The following is a 16,190-nucleotide window of genomic DNA, read 5'->3' as shown; positions in this document are numbered from 1 at the left end:
GGCATTGTGCTTTTTGAATTTAATTCCGATGCAATTTCTGTGTTTCATCGTCAATAAGAAGGTAAGAGGGATACAGTAAACCTGAAGTGAAGCATCGGAATCTGTAACTAGTCTCACAGGAATGGTTCAAAACATAGACATTAGGAAGAGTCAGTCTTCTTGCACTTATGTCGGGATTGTGCCTTTTCTATTTAATTCCAATGCCATTTCTTTGTTTCATCGTCAATAAGAAAGTCCAAGGGATACAGTAAACCTGAAGTGAAGCATCGGAATCTATAACTAGTGTCACAGGAATGATTCAAATCATAGTCAGTAAGAAGAGTCAGTCTTCTTGTACTTAAGTCGGCATTGTGCCATTTGTATTTAATTCCGATGCAATTTCTGTGTTTCATCGTCAATAAGAAAGTCCAAGGGATACAGTAAACCTGGAGTGAAGCATCGGAATCTGTAACTAATGTTGTGTCGGTAGCTGGGCCGACACCGTGAAGGTGAGATGGCTGAAAAGGCAAGCTAGACTAACGCAGACGGGCGTGAAGTACTGGAACACGATACGTAATTAATGTTAGGATGAAAAGTACGGAGCAGGTTAAATACTTAACTTTACTCAATCATTGTGGTACATCGAACTTGACGATACACAGGAGACTTTAAGTACAATCACTGTATGGCTAATGGCGCCTTGCTAGTTCGTAGCCATTAACTTAGCTGATGGCTATTCTGTCTCTTGACTAATGAGAGAGAAAGGCTTCGTACATCTGGTCGGTAGCTAGGTAATTGTACAACTGGGGCGAGTGCTCTCTCGTATCACGAGACCTGCCTTGGTGGTGGCGCTAGGTCTGCGATTACACAGTGGCGACACGCGGGTCCGACATGTACTAAATGGACCGCGGCCGATTTAAGCTACCACCTAGCAAGTGTGGTGTCTGGCGGTGACACCACAACTAATGTCACAGGAATGGTTCAAATATAGACAGTAAGAAGAGTCAGCCTTCTTGTACTTAAGTTGGCATTGTGCCTTTTGTATTTAATTCCGATGCAATTTCTGTGTTTCATCGTCAATAAGAAGGTCCAAGGGATACAGAAAACCTGAAGTGAATCATCGGAATCCATAACTAGTGTAACAGGAATGGTTCAAAATATAGTCAGTAAGAGGAGTCAGTCTTCTTGTACTTAAGTCGGCATTGTACCTTTTGTATTTAAATCCGATGCAATGTCTGTGTTTCATCGTCAGTAAGAAGGTCCAAGGGTTACAGTAAACCTGGAGTGAAGCATCGGAATCTATAACTAGTGTCACAGGGATGGTTCAAATCGTAGACAGTAGGAAGAGTCAGTATTCTTGTACTTAAGTCGGCATTGAGCCTTTTGTATTTAATTCCAATGCAGTTTCTGTGTTTCATCGTCAATAAGAATGTCCAAGGGATACAGTAAACCTGAAGTGAAGCATCGGAATCTATAACTAGTGTCACAGGAATGGTTCAAAACATAGACAGTAGGAAGAGTCAGTCTTCTTGTACTTATGTCGGGATTCTGCCTTTTCTATTTAATTTCAATGCAATTTCAGTGTTTCATCGTCAATAAGAAAGTCCAAGGGATACAGTAAACCTTAAGTGAAGCATCGGAATCTATAACTAGTGTCACAGGAATGATTCAAATCATAGTCAGTAAGAAGAGTCAGTCTTCTAGTACTTAAGTCGGCATTGTGCCTTTTGTATTTAATTCCGATGCAATTTCTGTGTTTCATCGTCAATTCGAAGGTCCAAGGGATGCAGTAAACCTGGAGTGAAGCATCGGAATCTATAACTAGTGTCACAGGAGTGGTTCAAAACATAGTCAGTAAGAAGAGTCAGTCTTCTTGTACTCAAGTTGGCATTGTGCCTTTTGTATTTAATTCCGATGCAATTTATGTCTTTAATCGTCAATAAGAATGTCCAAGGGATACAGTAAACCTGAAGTGAAGCATCGGAATCTATAACTAGTGTCACAGGAATGGTTCAAAACATAGACAGTAGGAAGAGTCAGTCTTCTTGTACTTATGTCGGCATTGTACTTTTTGTTTTTAATTCCGATGCAATTTCTGTGTTTCATCGACAATAAGAAGGTAAAAGGGATACAGTAAACCTGAATTGAAGCATCGAAATCTATAACTAGTGTCACAGGTATGGTTCAAAACATAGACAGTAGGAAGAGTTAGTCTTCTTGTACTTAAGTCGGCATTGTGCTTTTCGTATTTAATTCCGATGCAATTTCTGTGTTTCATCGTCAATAAGAAGGTAAGAGGGATACAGTAAACCTGAAGTGAAGCATCGGAATCTATAACTAGTGTCACAGGAATGGTTCAAAACATAGACATTAGGAAGAGTCAGTCTTCTTGTACTTATGTCGGGATTGTGCCTTTTCTATTTAATTGCAATGTCATTTCTCTGTTTCATCGTCAATAAGAAAGTCCAAGGGATACAGTAAACCTGAAGTGAAGCATCGGAATCTATAACCAGTGTCACTGAAATGGTTCAAAACATAGTCAGTAAGAAGAGTCATTTTTCTTGTACTTAAGTCTGCCTTGTGCCGTTTGTATTTAATTCCGATGCAATTTCTGTGTTTCATCGTCAACAAGAAGGTCCAAGGGATACAGTAAACCGGGAGTGAAGCATCGGTATCTGTAACTAGTGTCACAGGAATGGTTCAAAATATAGACAGTAAGAACAGTCAGCCTTCTTGTACTTAAGTTGACATTGTGCCTTTTGTATTTAATTCCCATGCAATTTCTGTGTTTCATCGTCAATAAGAAGGTCCAAGGGATACATTAAACCTGGAGTGAAGCATCGGAATCTATAACTAGTGTCACAGGACTGGTTCAAAACATAGTCAGTAAGAAGGGTCAGTCTTCTTGTACTCAAGTCGGCATTGTGCCTTTAGTATTTAATTCCGATGCAATTTATGTCTTTCATCGTCAATAAGAATGTCCAAGGGATACAGTAAACCTGGAGTGAAGCATCGGACTCTATAACTAGTGTCACCGGAATGGTTCAAAACATAGACAGTGGGTAGAGTCAGTCTTCTTGTACTTAAGTCGGCATTGTGCTTTTTGTATTTAATTCCGATGGAATTTCTGTGTTTCATATTCAATAAGAGGGTTAGAGGGATACAGTAAACCTGAAGTGAAGCATCGGAATCTATAACTAGTGTCACAGGAATGGTCAAAACATAGACAGTAGGATGAGTTAGTCTTCTTGTACTTAAGTCGGCATTGTGCTTTTTGTATTTAATTCCGATGCAATTCCTGTGTTTCATCGACAACACGAAGGTCCAAGGAATACAATAAACCTGAAGTGAAGCATCGGAATCTATAACTAGTGTCACAGGAATGGTTCAAAACATAGACAGTAGGGAGAGTCAGTCTTCTTGTACTTAGGTCGGCATTGTGCTTTTTGTATTTAATTCCGAAGCAATTCCTGTGTTTCATCGACAACTCGAAGGTAAGAGGGATTCAGTAAACCTGAAGTGAAGCATCGGAATCTATAAATAGTGTCACAGGAATGGTTCAAAACATAGACAGTAGTTAGAGTCAGTCTTCTTGTACTTATGTCGGGATTGTGCATTTCCTATTTAATTCCAGTGCAACTTCTGTGTTTCATCGTCAATAAGAAAGTCGTAGGGATACAGTTAACCTGAAGTGAAGCATCGGAATCTATAACTAGTGTCACAGGAATGGTTCAAAACAAAGTCAGTAAGAAGAGTCAGTCTTCTTGTACTTAAGTCGGCATTGTGCCGTTTGTATATAATTCCGATGCAATTTCTGTGTTTCATCGTCAATAAGAAGGTCCAAGGGATACAGTAAACCTGGAGTGAAGCATCGGAATCTATAACTAGTGTCACAGGAATGGTTCACAACATAGACAGTAAGAAGAGTCAGGCTTCTTGTACTTAAGTCGGCATTACGCCTTTTGTATTTAATTCCGATGCAATTTGTGTGTTTCATCGTCAATAAGAAGGTCCAAGGGATACAGTAAACCTGAAGTGAAGCATGGGAATCTATAACTAGTGTCACAGGAATGGTTCAAAACATAGACAGTAGGAAGAGTCAGTCTTCTTGTACTGAAGTCGGCATTGTGCTTTTTGTATTTAATTCCGATGCAATTTCTGTGTTTCATCGTCAATAGGAAGGTAAGAGGGATAAATTGAACCAGAAGTGAAGCATCGGATTCTATAACTAGTGTCACAGGAATGGTTCAAATCATAGACAGTAGGAAGAGTTAGTCTTCTTGCACTTAAGTCGGCATTGTGCTTTTTGTATTTAATTCCGATGCAATTTCTGTGTTTCATCGTCAATAAGAAGGGAACTGGGATATAGTAAACCTGAAGTGAAGCATCGGAATCTATAACTAGTGTCACTGGAATGGTTCAAAACATAAACAGTAGGAAGAGTCAGTGTTCTTGTACTTATGTCGGGATTGTGCATTTCCTATTTAATTCCAATGCAATTTCTGTGTTTCATCGTCAATAAGAAAGTCCTAGGGATACAGTAAACCTGAAGTGAAGCATCGGAATCTATAACCAGTGTCACAGGAATGGTTCAAATCATAGTCAGTAAGAAGAGTCAGTCTTCTTTTACTTAAGTCATCATTGTGCGCTTTCTATTTAATTCCGATGCAATTTCTGTGTTCCATCGTCAATACGAAGGTCCAAGAGATACAGTAAACCTGGAGTGAAGCATCGGAATCTATAACTAGTGTCACATGAATGGTTCAAAACATAGACAGTAAGAAGAGTCAGACTTCTTGTATTTAATTCGGCATTGTGCCGTTTGTATTTAATTCAGATCGAATTTCTGTGTTTCATCGTCAATAAGAAGGTCAGAGGGTTACAGTAAACCTGAAGTTAAGCATCGGAATCTATAACCACCCTCACAGGAATGGTTCAGAACATAGTCAGTGGGAAGAGTCAGTCTTCTTGTACTCAAGTCCGCATTGTGCCTTTTGTATTTAATTCCGATGCAATTTATGTCTTTAATCGTCAATAAGAAGGTCCAAGGGATACAGTAAACCTGAAGTGAAGCATCGGAATCTATAACTAGTGTCACAGGAATGGTTCAAAACATAGACAGTAGGAAGAATCAGTCTTCCTGTACTTAAGCCGGCATTGTGCTTTTTTATATTTAATCCCGATGCAATTTCTGTGTTTCATCGTCAATAAGAAGGTAAGAGGGATACAGTAAAGCTGAAATAAAGCATCGGAATCTATAACTAGTGTCACAGGAATGGTTCAAAACATTGACAGTAGGAAGAGTTAGCCTTTTTGTACTTAAGCCGGCATTGTGCTTTTTGTATTTAATTCCGATACAATTTCTGTGTTTCATCGTCAATATAAAAGTCCAAGGGATACAGTAAACCTGAAGTGAAGCATCGGAATCTATAACTAGTGTCACAGGAATGATTCAAATGATAGTCAGTAAGAAGAGTCAGACTTCTTGTACTTAAGTCGTCATTGTGCCTTTTGTATTTAATTCCGATACAATTTCTGTGTTTCATCGTCAATTCGAAGGTCCAAGGGATACAGTAAACCTGAAGTGAAGCATCGGAATCTATAACTAGTGTCACAGGAATGGTTCAAATCATAGACACAAGGAAGAGTTAGTCTTTTTGTACGTAAGTCAGCATTGTGCTTTTTGTATTTAATTCCGATGCAATTTCTGTGTTTCATCGTCAATAAGAAGGTAAGAGGGATACAGTAAACCTGATGTGAAGCATCGGAATCTGTAACTAGTGTCACAGGAATGGTCCAAAACATAGACATTAGGAAGAGTCAGTCTTCTTGTACTTATGTCGGGATTGTGCCTTTCCTAATTAATTCCAATGCCATTTCCTTGTTTCTTCGTCAATAAAAAAGTCCAAGGGATACAGTAAACCTGAAGTGAAGCAACGGAATCTATAACTAGTGTCACAGGAATGGTTCAAAACAAAGTCAGTAAGAAGAGTCAGTCTTCTTGTACTTAAGTCGGCATTGTGCCGTTTGTATTTAATTCCGATGGAATTTCTGTGTTTCATCGTCAATAAGAAGGTCCAAGGGATACAGTAAACCTGGAGTGAATCATCGGAATCTATAACTAGTGTCACAGGAATGGTTCACAACATAGACAGTAAGAAGAGTCAGTCCTCTAGTACTTATGTCGGCATTGCGCCTTTTGTATTTAATTCAGATGCAATTTCTGTGTTTCATCGTCAATAAGAAGGTCCAAGGGATACAGTAAACCTGAAGTGAAGCATGGGAATCTATAACTAGTGTCACAGGAATGGTTAAAAACATAGTAAGTAATAAAAGTCAGTCTTCTTGCACTTAAGTCGGCATTGTACCTTTTATATTTAATTCCAATGCAAAGTCTGTGATTCATCGTCAATAAGAAGGTTCAAGTGATACAGTAAACCTGGAGTGAAGCATCGGAATCTGTAACTAGTGTCACAGGGATGGTTCAAAACATAGACAGTAAGAAGAGTCAGTATTCTTGTACTTAAGTCGGCATTGTGCCTTTTGTATTTAATTCCGATGCAATTTCTGAGTTTCATCGTCAATAAGAAGGTCAGAGGCATACAGTAAACCTGAAGTTAAGCATCGGAATCTGTAACTACTGTCACAGGAATGGTTCAAATCATAGTCAGTAAGAAGAGTCAGTCTTCTTGTACTCAATTCGGCATTGTGCCTATTGTATTTAATTCCGATGCAATTTATGTCTTTTTATCGTCAATAAGAATGTCCAAAGGATACAGTAAACCTGAAGTGAAGCATCGGAATCTATAACTAGTGTCACAGGAATGGTTCAAATCATAGACAGTAGGAAGAGTCAGTCTTCTTGTACTTAAGTCGGCATTGTGCTTTTTGTATTTAATTCCGATGCAATTTCTGTGTTTCATCGTCAATAAGAAGGTAAGAGGGATAAATTGAACCAGAAGTGAAGCATCGGATTCTATAACTAGTGTCACAGAAATGGTTCAAATCATAGACAGTAGTAAGAGTTAGTCTTCTTGCACTTAAGTCGGCATTGTGCTTTTTGTATTTAATACCGATGCAATTTCTGTGTTTCATCGTCAATAAGAAGGGAACTGGGATACAGTAAACCTGAAGTGAAGCATCGGAATCTATAACTAGTGTCACAGGAATGGTTCAAAACATAAACAGTAGGAAGAGTCAGTGTTCTTGTACTTATGTCGGGATTGTGCATTTCCTATTTAATTCCAATGCAATTTCTGTGTTTCATCGTTAATAAGAAAGTCCTAGGGATACAGTAAACCTGAAGTGAAGCATCGGCATCTATAACCAGTGTCACAGGAATGGTTCAAATCATAGTCAGTAAGAAGAGTCAGTCTTCTTTTACTTAAGTCATCATTGTGCGTTTTCTATTTAATTCCGATGCAATTTCTGTGTTTCACCGTCAATAAGAAGGTCCAAGGGATACAGTAAACCTAGCATGAAGCATCGGAATCTATAACTAGTGTCACATGAATGGTACAAAACATAGACAGTAAGAAGAGTCAGACTTCTTGTATTTAATTCGGCATTGTGCCGTTTGTATTTAATTCAGATCCAATTTCTGTGTTTCATCGTCAATAAGAAGGTCAGAGGGATACAGTAAACCTGAAGTTAAGCATCGGAATCTATAACCACCCTCACAGGAATGGTTCAGAACATAGTCAGTGGGAAGAGTCAGTCTTCTTGTACTCAAGTCGGCATTGTGCCTTTTGTATTTAATTCCGATGCAATTTATGTCTTTAATCGTCAATAAGAATGTCCAAGGGATACAGTAAACCTGAAGTGAAGCATCGGGATCTATAACTAGTGTCACAGGAATGGTTCAAACCATAGACAGTAGGAAGAATCAGTCTTCTTGTACTTAAGCCGGCATTGTGTTTTTTTTAATTTAATCCCGATGCAATTTCTGTGTTTCATCGTCAATAAGAAGGTAAGAGGGATACAGTAAAGCTGAAATAAAGCATCGGAATCTATAACTAGTGTCACAGGAATGGTTCAAAACATTGACAGTAGGAAGAGTTAGCCTTATTGTACTTTAGCCGGCATTGTGATTTTTGTATTTAATTCCGATACAATTTCTGTGTTTCATCGTCAATAAGAAAGTCCAAGGGATACAGTAAACCTGAAGTGAAGCATCGGAATCTATAACTAGTGTCACAGGAATGATTCAAATGATAGTCAGTAAGAAGAGTCAGACTTCTTGTACTTAAGTCGTCATTGTGCCTTTTGTATTTAATTCCGATACAATTTCTGTGTTTCATCGTCAATTCGAAGGTCCAAGGGATACAGTAAACCTGAAGTGAAGCATCGGAGTCTATAACTAGTGTCACAGGAATGGTTCAAAGCATAGACATTAGGAAGAGTCAGTCTTCTTGTACTTAAGTCGGCCTTGTGCCGTTTGTATTTAATTCCGATGCAATTTCTGTGTTTCATCGTCAATAAGAAGGTCCAAGGGATACAGTAAACCTTTAGTGAAGCATCGGAATCTGTAACTAGTGTCACAGGAATGGTCCAAAACATAGACATTAGGAAGAGTCAGTCTTCTTGTACTTATGTCGGGATTGTGCCTTTCCTAATTAATTCCAATGCCATTTCCTTGTTTCTTTGTCAATAAAAAAGTCCAAGGGATACAGTAAACCTGAAGTGAAGCATCGGAATCTATAACCAGTGTCACTGAAATGGTTCAAAACATAGTCAGTAAGAAGAGTCAGTTTTCTTGTACTTAAGTCGGCCTTGTGCCGTTTGTATTTAATTCCGATGCAATTTCTGTGTTTCATCGTCAATAAGAAGGTCCAAGGGATACATTAAACCTGGAGTGAAGCATCGGAATCTATAACTAGTGTCACAGGAATTGTTCAAAACATAGTCAGTAAGAAGAGTCAGTCTTCTTGTACTAAAGTCGGCATTGTGCCTTTTGTAGTTAATTCCGATGCAATTTATGTCTTTAATCGTCAATAAGAATGTCCAGGGGATACAGTAAACCTGAAGTGAAGCAACGGAATCTATAACTAGTGTCACAGAAATGGTTCAAAACATAGACAGTAAGAAGAGTCTGTCTTCTTGTACTCAAGTCGGCATTGTGCTTTTTGTATTTAATTCCGATGCAATTTTTGTGTTTCATCGTCAATAAGAAGGTAAGAGGGATACAGTAAACCTGAAGTGAAGCATCGGAATCAATAACTAGTGTCACAGGAATGGTTCAAAACATAGACAGTAGGAAGAGTTAGTCTTCTTGTACTTAAGTCGTCATTGTGCTTTTTGTATTTAATTCCGATGCTATTTCTGTGTTTCATCGTCAATAAGAAGGTAAGAGGGATACAGTAAACCTGAAGTCAAGCATCGGAATCTACAACTACTGTCTCAGGATTGGTTTAAAACATAGACAGTAGGAAGAGTGAGTCTTCTTGTACTTATGTCGGGATTCTGCCTTTTCTATTTAAATCCAATGCAATTTCAGTGTTTCATCGTCAGTAAGAAAGTCCAAGGGATACAGTAAACCTTAAGTGAAGCATCGGAATCTATAACTAGTGTCACAGGAATGATTCAATTCATAGTCAGTAAGAAGAGTCAGTCTTCTTGTACTTAAGTCGGCATTGTGCCTTTTGTATTTAATTCCGATGCAATTTCTGTGTTTCATCGTCAATTCGAAGGTCCAAGGGATACAGTAAACCTGGAGTGAAGCATCGGAATCTATAACTAGTGTCACAGGAATGGTTCAAAACATAGACAGTAGGAAGAGTCAGTCTTCTTGTACTCATGTCGGCATTGTGCCTTTTGTATTTAATTCCGATGCAATTTATGTCTTTAATCGTCAATAAGAATGTCCAAGGGATACAGTAAGCCTGAAGTGAAGCATCGGAATCTATAACTAGTGTCACAGGAATGGTTCAAAACATAGACAGTAGGAAGAGTCAGTCTTCTTGTATTTAAGTCGGCATTGTACTTTTTGTTTTTAATTCCGATGCAATTTCTGTATTTCATCGACAATAAGAAGGTAAAAGGGATACAGTAAACCTGAATTGAAGCATCGAAATCTATAACTAGTGTCACAGGTATGGTTCAAAACATAGACAGTAGGAAGAGTTAGTCTTCTTGTACTTAAGTCGGCATTGTGCTTTTCGTATTTAATTCCGATGCAATTTCTGTGTTTCATCGTCAATAAGAAGGTTAGAGGGATACAGTAAACCTGAAGTGAAGCATCGGAATCTATAACTAGTGTCACAGGAATGGTTCAAAACATAGACATTAGGAAGAGTCAGTCTTCTTGTACTTATGTCGGGATTGTGCCTTTTCTATTTAATTCCAATGCCATTTCTTTGTTTCATCGTCAATAAGAAAGTCCAAGGGATACAGTAAACCTGAAGTGAAGCATCGGAATCTATAACCAGTGTCACTGAAATGGTTCAAAACATAGTCAGTAAGAAGAGTCAGTTTTCTTGTACTTAAGTCTGCCTTGTGCCGTTTGTATTTAATTCCGATGCAATTTCTGTGTTTCATCGTCAATAAGAAGGTCCAAGGGATACAGTAAACCTGGAGTGAAGCATCGGAATCTGTAACTAGTGTCACAGGAATGGTTCAAAATATAGACAGTAAGAAGAGTCAGCCTTCTTGTACTTAAGTTGGCATTGTGCCTTTTGTATTTAATTCCCATGCAATTTCTGTGTTTCATCGTCAATAAGAAGGTCCAAGGGATACATTAAACCTGGAGTGAAGCATCGGAATCTATAACTAGTGTCACAGGAATGGTTCAAAACAAAGTCAGTAAGAAGAGTCAGTCTTCTTGTACTTAAGTCGGCATTGTGCCGTTTGTATTTAATTCCGATGCAATTTCTGTGTTTCATCGTCAATAAGAAGGTCCAAGGGATACAGTAAACCTGGAGTGAATCATCGGAATCTATAACTAGTGTCACAGGATTGGTTCACAACATAGACAGTAAGAAGAGTCAGTCTTCTTGTACTTAAGTCGGCATTGCGCCTTTTGTATTTAATTCCGATGCAATTTCTGTGTTTCATCGTCAATAAGAAGGTCCAAGGGATACAGTAAACCTGAAGTGAAGCATGGGAATCTATAACTAGTGTCACAGGAATGGTTCAAAACATAGTCAGTAATAAAAGTCAGTCTTCTTGCACTTAAGTCGTCATTGTACCTTTTGTATTAAATTCCGATGCAAAGTCTGTGTTTCATCGTCAATAAGAAGGTCCAAGTGATACAGTAAACCTGGAGTGAAGCAGCCGAATCTATAACTAGTGTCACAGGGATGGTTCAAAACATAGACAGTAAGAAGAGTTAGTATTCTTGTACTTAAGTCGGCATTGTGCCTTTTGTATTTAATTCCGATGCAATTTCTGAGTTTCATCATCAATAAGAAGGTCAGAGGGATACAGTAAACCTGAAGTTAAGCATCGGAATCTATAACTACTGTCACAGGAATGGTTCAAAACAAAGTCAGTAAGAAGAGTCAGTCTTCTTGTACTCAAGTGGGGATTGTGCCTTTTGTATTTAATTCCGTTGCAATTTATGTCTTTTTATCGTCAATAAGAATGTCCAAGGGATACAGTAAACCTGAAGTGAAGCATCGGAATCTATAACTAGCGTCACAGGAATGGTTCAAAACATAGACAGTAAGAAGTGTCAGTCTTCTTGTACTTAAGTCGGCATTGTGCTTTTTGTATTTAATTCCGATGCAATTTATGTGTTTCATCGTCAATAAGAAGGTAAGAGGGATAAAGTAAACCAGAAGTGAAGCATCGGATTCTATAGCTAGTGTCACAGGAATGGTTCAAATCATAGACTGTAGAAAGAGTTAGTCTTCTTGCACTTAAGTCGGCATTGTGCTTTTTGTATTTAATCCCGATGCAATTTCTGTGTTTCATCGTATATAAGAAGGTCCAAGGGATACAGTAAACCTGAAGTGAAGCACAGGAATCTATAACTAGTGTCACATGAATGGTTTAAAACATAGTGAGAAAGAAGAGTCAGTCTTCTTGTACTTAAGTTGGCATTGTGCCTTTTGTATTTAATTCCGATGCAATTTCTGTGTTTCATCGTCAATAAGAGGGTAAGAGGGATACAGTAAACCTGAAGTGAAGCATCGGAATCTACAACTAGTGTCACAGGATTGGTTCAAAACATAGACAGTAGGAAGAGTCAGTCTTCTTGTACTTATGTCGGGATTGTGCCTTTTGTATTTAATTCGAATGCAATTTCTGTGTTTCATCGTCAATAAGAAAGTCCAAGTGATACAGTAAACCTGAAGTGAAGCATCGGAATCTATAACCAGTGTCACAGGAATGGTTCAAATCATAGTCAGTAAGAAGAGTCAGTCTTCTTTTACTTAAGTCATCATTGTGCGTTTTCAATTTAATTCCGATGCAATTTCTGTGTTCCATCGTCAACACGAAGGTCCAAGGGATACAGTAAACCTGGAGTGAAGGATCGGAATCTATAACTAATGTCACATGAATGGTTCAAATCATAGTCCGTAAGAAGAGTCAGTCTTCTTGTTCTTAAGTTGGCATTGTGCGTTTTGTATTTGATTCCGATGCAATTTCTGTGTTTCACCGTCAATAAGAAGGTCCAAGGGATACAGTAAACCTCTAGTGAAGCATCTGAATCTATAACTAGTGTCACATGAATGGTTCAAAACATAGACAGTAAGAAGAGTCAGACTTTGTGTATTTAATTCGGCATTGTGCCGTTTGTATTTAATTCAGATCCAATTTCTGTGTTTCGTCGTCAATAAGAAGGTCAGAGGGATACAGTAAACCTGAAGTTAAGCATCGGAATTTTTTCCACCGCCACAGGAATGGTTCAGATCATAGTCAGTGGGAAGAGTCAGTCTTCTTGTACTCAAGTCGGCATTGTGCCTTTTGTACTTAATTCCGATGCAATTTATGTCTTTAATCGTCAATAAGAAGGTCCAAGGGATACAGAAAACCTGAAGTGAAGCATCGGAATCTATAACTAGTGTCACAGGAATTTTTCAAAACATAGACAGTAGGAAGAATTAGTCTTCTTGTACTTAAGCCGGCATTGTGCTTTTTTTATTTAATCCCGATGCAATTTCTGTGTTTCATCGTCAATAAGAAGGTAAGAGGGATACAGTAAAGCTGAAATAAAGCATCGGAATCTATAACTAGTGTCACAGGAATGGTTCAAAACATTGACAGTAGGAAGAGTGAGCCTTCTTGTACTTAAGCCGGCATTGTGCTTTTTGTATTTAATTCCGATACAATTTCTGTGTTTCATCGTCAATTCGAAGGTCCAAGGGATACAGTAAACCTGGAGTGAAGCATCGGAATCTACAACTAGTGTCACAGGAATGGCTCAAATCATAGTCAGTCAGAAGAGTCAGTCTTCTTGTACTTAGGTCGGAATTGTGCCGTTTGTATTTAATTCCGATGCAATTTCTGTGTTTCATCGTCAATAAGAAGGTCCAAGGGATACAGTAAACCTGGAGTGAAGCATCGGAATCTATAACTAGTGTCACAGGAATGGTTCACAACATAGACAGTAAGAGGAGTCAGTCTTCTTGTACTTAAGTCGGCATTGTGCCTTTTGTATTTAATTCCGATGCAATTTCTGAATTTCATCGTCAATAAGAAGGTCCAAGGGATACAGTAAACTTGAAGTGAAGCATGGGAATCTATAACTAGTGTCATGGGAATGGTTAAGAACATAGTCAGTAAGAAAAGTCAGTCTTCTTACACTTAAATCGGCATTGTACCTTTTGTATTTAATTCCGATGCAATTTCTGTGTTTCATCGTCAATAAGAAGGTCCAAGGGATACAGTAAACCTGAAGTGAAGCACAGGAATCTATAACTAGTGTCACATGAATGGTTCAAAACATAGTCAGTAAGAAGAGTCAGTCTTCTTGTACTTAAGTTGGCATTGTGCCTTTTGTATTTAATTCCGATGCAATTTCTGTGTTTCATCGTCAATAAGAGGGTAAGAGGGATACAGCAAACCTGAAGGGAAGCATCGGAATCTACAACTAGTGTCACAGGATTGGTTCAAAACATAGACAGTAGGAAGAGTCAGTCTTCTTGTACTTATGTCGGGATTGTGCCTTTTGTATTTAATTCGAATGCAATTTCTGTGTTTCATCGTCAATAAGAAAGTCCAAGTGATACAGTAAACCTGAAGTGAAGCATCGGAATCTATAACTAGTGTACCAGGAATGGTTCAAATCATAGTCTGTAAGAAGAGGCAGTATTTTTGTACTTAAGTCGGCATTGTGCCTTTTGTATTTAATTCCGATGCAATTTCTGTGTTTCATCGTCAATACGACGGTGCAAGGGATACAGTAAAACTGGAGTGAAACATAGGAATCCATAACTAGTGTCACAGGAATGGTTCAAAACATAGTCAGAAAGAAGAGTCAGTCTTCTTGTACTCAAGTCGGCATTGTGCCTTTTGTATTTAATTCCGATGCAATTTATGTCTTTAATCGTCAATAAGAATGTCCAAGGGATACAGTAAACCTGAAGTGAAGCATCGGAATCCATAACTAGTGTCACGGGAATGGTTCAAAACATAGACAGTAGGAAGAGTCAGTCTTTTTGTACTTAAGTCGGCATTGTGCTTTTTGTATTTAATTACGATGCAATTTCTATGTTTCATCGTCAATAAGAAGGTAAGAGGGATACAGTAAACCTGAAGTGAAGCATCGGAATCTATAACTAGTGTCACAGGAATGGTTCAAAACATAGACATTAGGAAGAGTCAGTCTTCTTGTACTTAAGTCGGGATTGTGCCTTTTCTATTTAATTCCAATGCCATTTCCTTGTTTCATCGTCAATAAGAAAGTCCAAGGGATACAGTAAACCTGAAGTGAAGCATCGGAATCTATAACCAGTGTCACAGGAATGGTTCAAATCATAGTCAGTAAGAAGAGTCAGTCTTCTTGTACTTAAGTCGGCATTGTGCCTTTTCTATTTAAATCCGATGCAATTTCTGTGTTTCATCGTCAATAGGAAGGTCCAAGGGATACAGTAAACCTGGAGTGATGCATCGGAATCTATTACAAGTGTCACAGGGATGGTTCAAAACATAGACAGTAAGAAGAGTCAGTATTCTTGTACTTATGTCGGCATTGTGCCTATTGTATTTAATTCCGATGCAATTTCTGAGTTTCTTCGTCAATAAGAAGGTCAGAGGGATACAGTAAACCTGAAGTTAAGCATCGGAATCTATAACTGCTGTCACTGGAATGGTTCAAAACATAGTCAGTAAGAAGAGTCAGTCTTCTTGTACTCAAGTCGGCATTGTGCCTTTTGTATTTAATTCCGATGCAATTTCTGTGTTTCATCGTCAATAAGAAGGTCCAACGGATACAGTAAACCTGAAGTGAAGCACAGGAATCTATAACTAGTGTCACATGAATGGTTCAAAACATAGTCAGCAAGAAGAGTCAGTCTTCTTGTACTTAAGTTGGCATTTTGCCTTTTGTATTTAATTCCGATGCAATTTCTGTGTTTCATCGTCAATAAGAAGGTCCAAGGGATACAGTAAAGCGGGAGTGAAGCATCGGAATCTATAACTAGTGTCACTTGAATGGTTCAAAACATAGACAGTAAGAAGAGTCAGTCTTCTTGTACTTAATTCGGCATATTGCCTTTTGTATTTAATTCCGATCCAATTTCTGTTTTTCATCGTCAATAAGAAGGTCAGAGGGATACAGTAAACCTGAAGTTAAGCATCGGAATCTATAACCACTGTCACAGGAATGGTTCAGAACATAGTAAGTGAGAAGAGTTAGTCTTCTTGTACTCAAGTCGGCATTGTGCCTTTTGTATTTAATTCCGATGCAATTTATGTCTTTAATCGTCAATAAGATGGTCCAAGGGATACAGTAAACCTAAAGTGAAGCATCGGAATCTATAACTAGTGTCACAGGAATGGTTCAAAACATAGACAGTAGGAAGAATCAGTCTTCTTGTACTTAAGCCAGCATTGTGCTTTTTGTATTTAATTCCGATGCAATTTCTGTGTTTCATCGTCAATGAAAAGCTAAGAGGGATACAGTAAACCTGAAGTAAAGCATCGGAATCTATAACTAGTGTCACAGGAATGGTTCAAAACATTGACAGTAAGAAGAGTTAGTCTTCTTGTACTTAAGCCGGCATTGTGCTTTTTGTATTTAATTCCAAAGCAATTTCTGTGTTTCA

Source organism: Schistocerca serialis, chromosome 2 (genome assembly GCF_023864345.2).
Source record: "Schistocerca serialis cubense isolate TAMUIC-IGC-003099 chromosome 2, iqSchSeri2.2, whole genome shotgun sequence".
NCBI lineage: Eukaryota > Metazoa > Arthropoda > Insecta > Orthoptera > Acrididae > Schistocerca > Schistocerca serialis.
Note: the sequence above shows the minus strand (reverse complement) of the source record.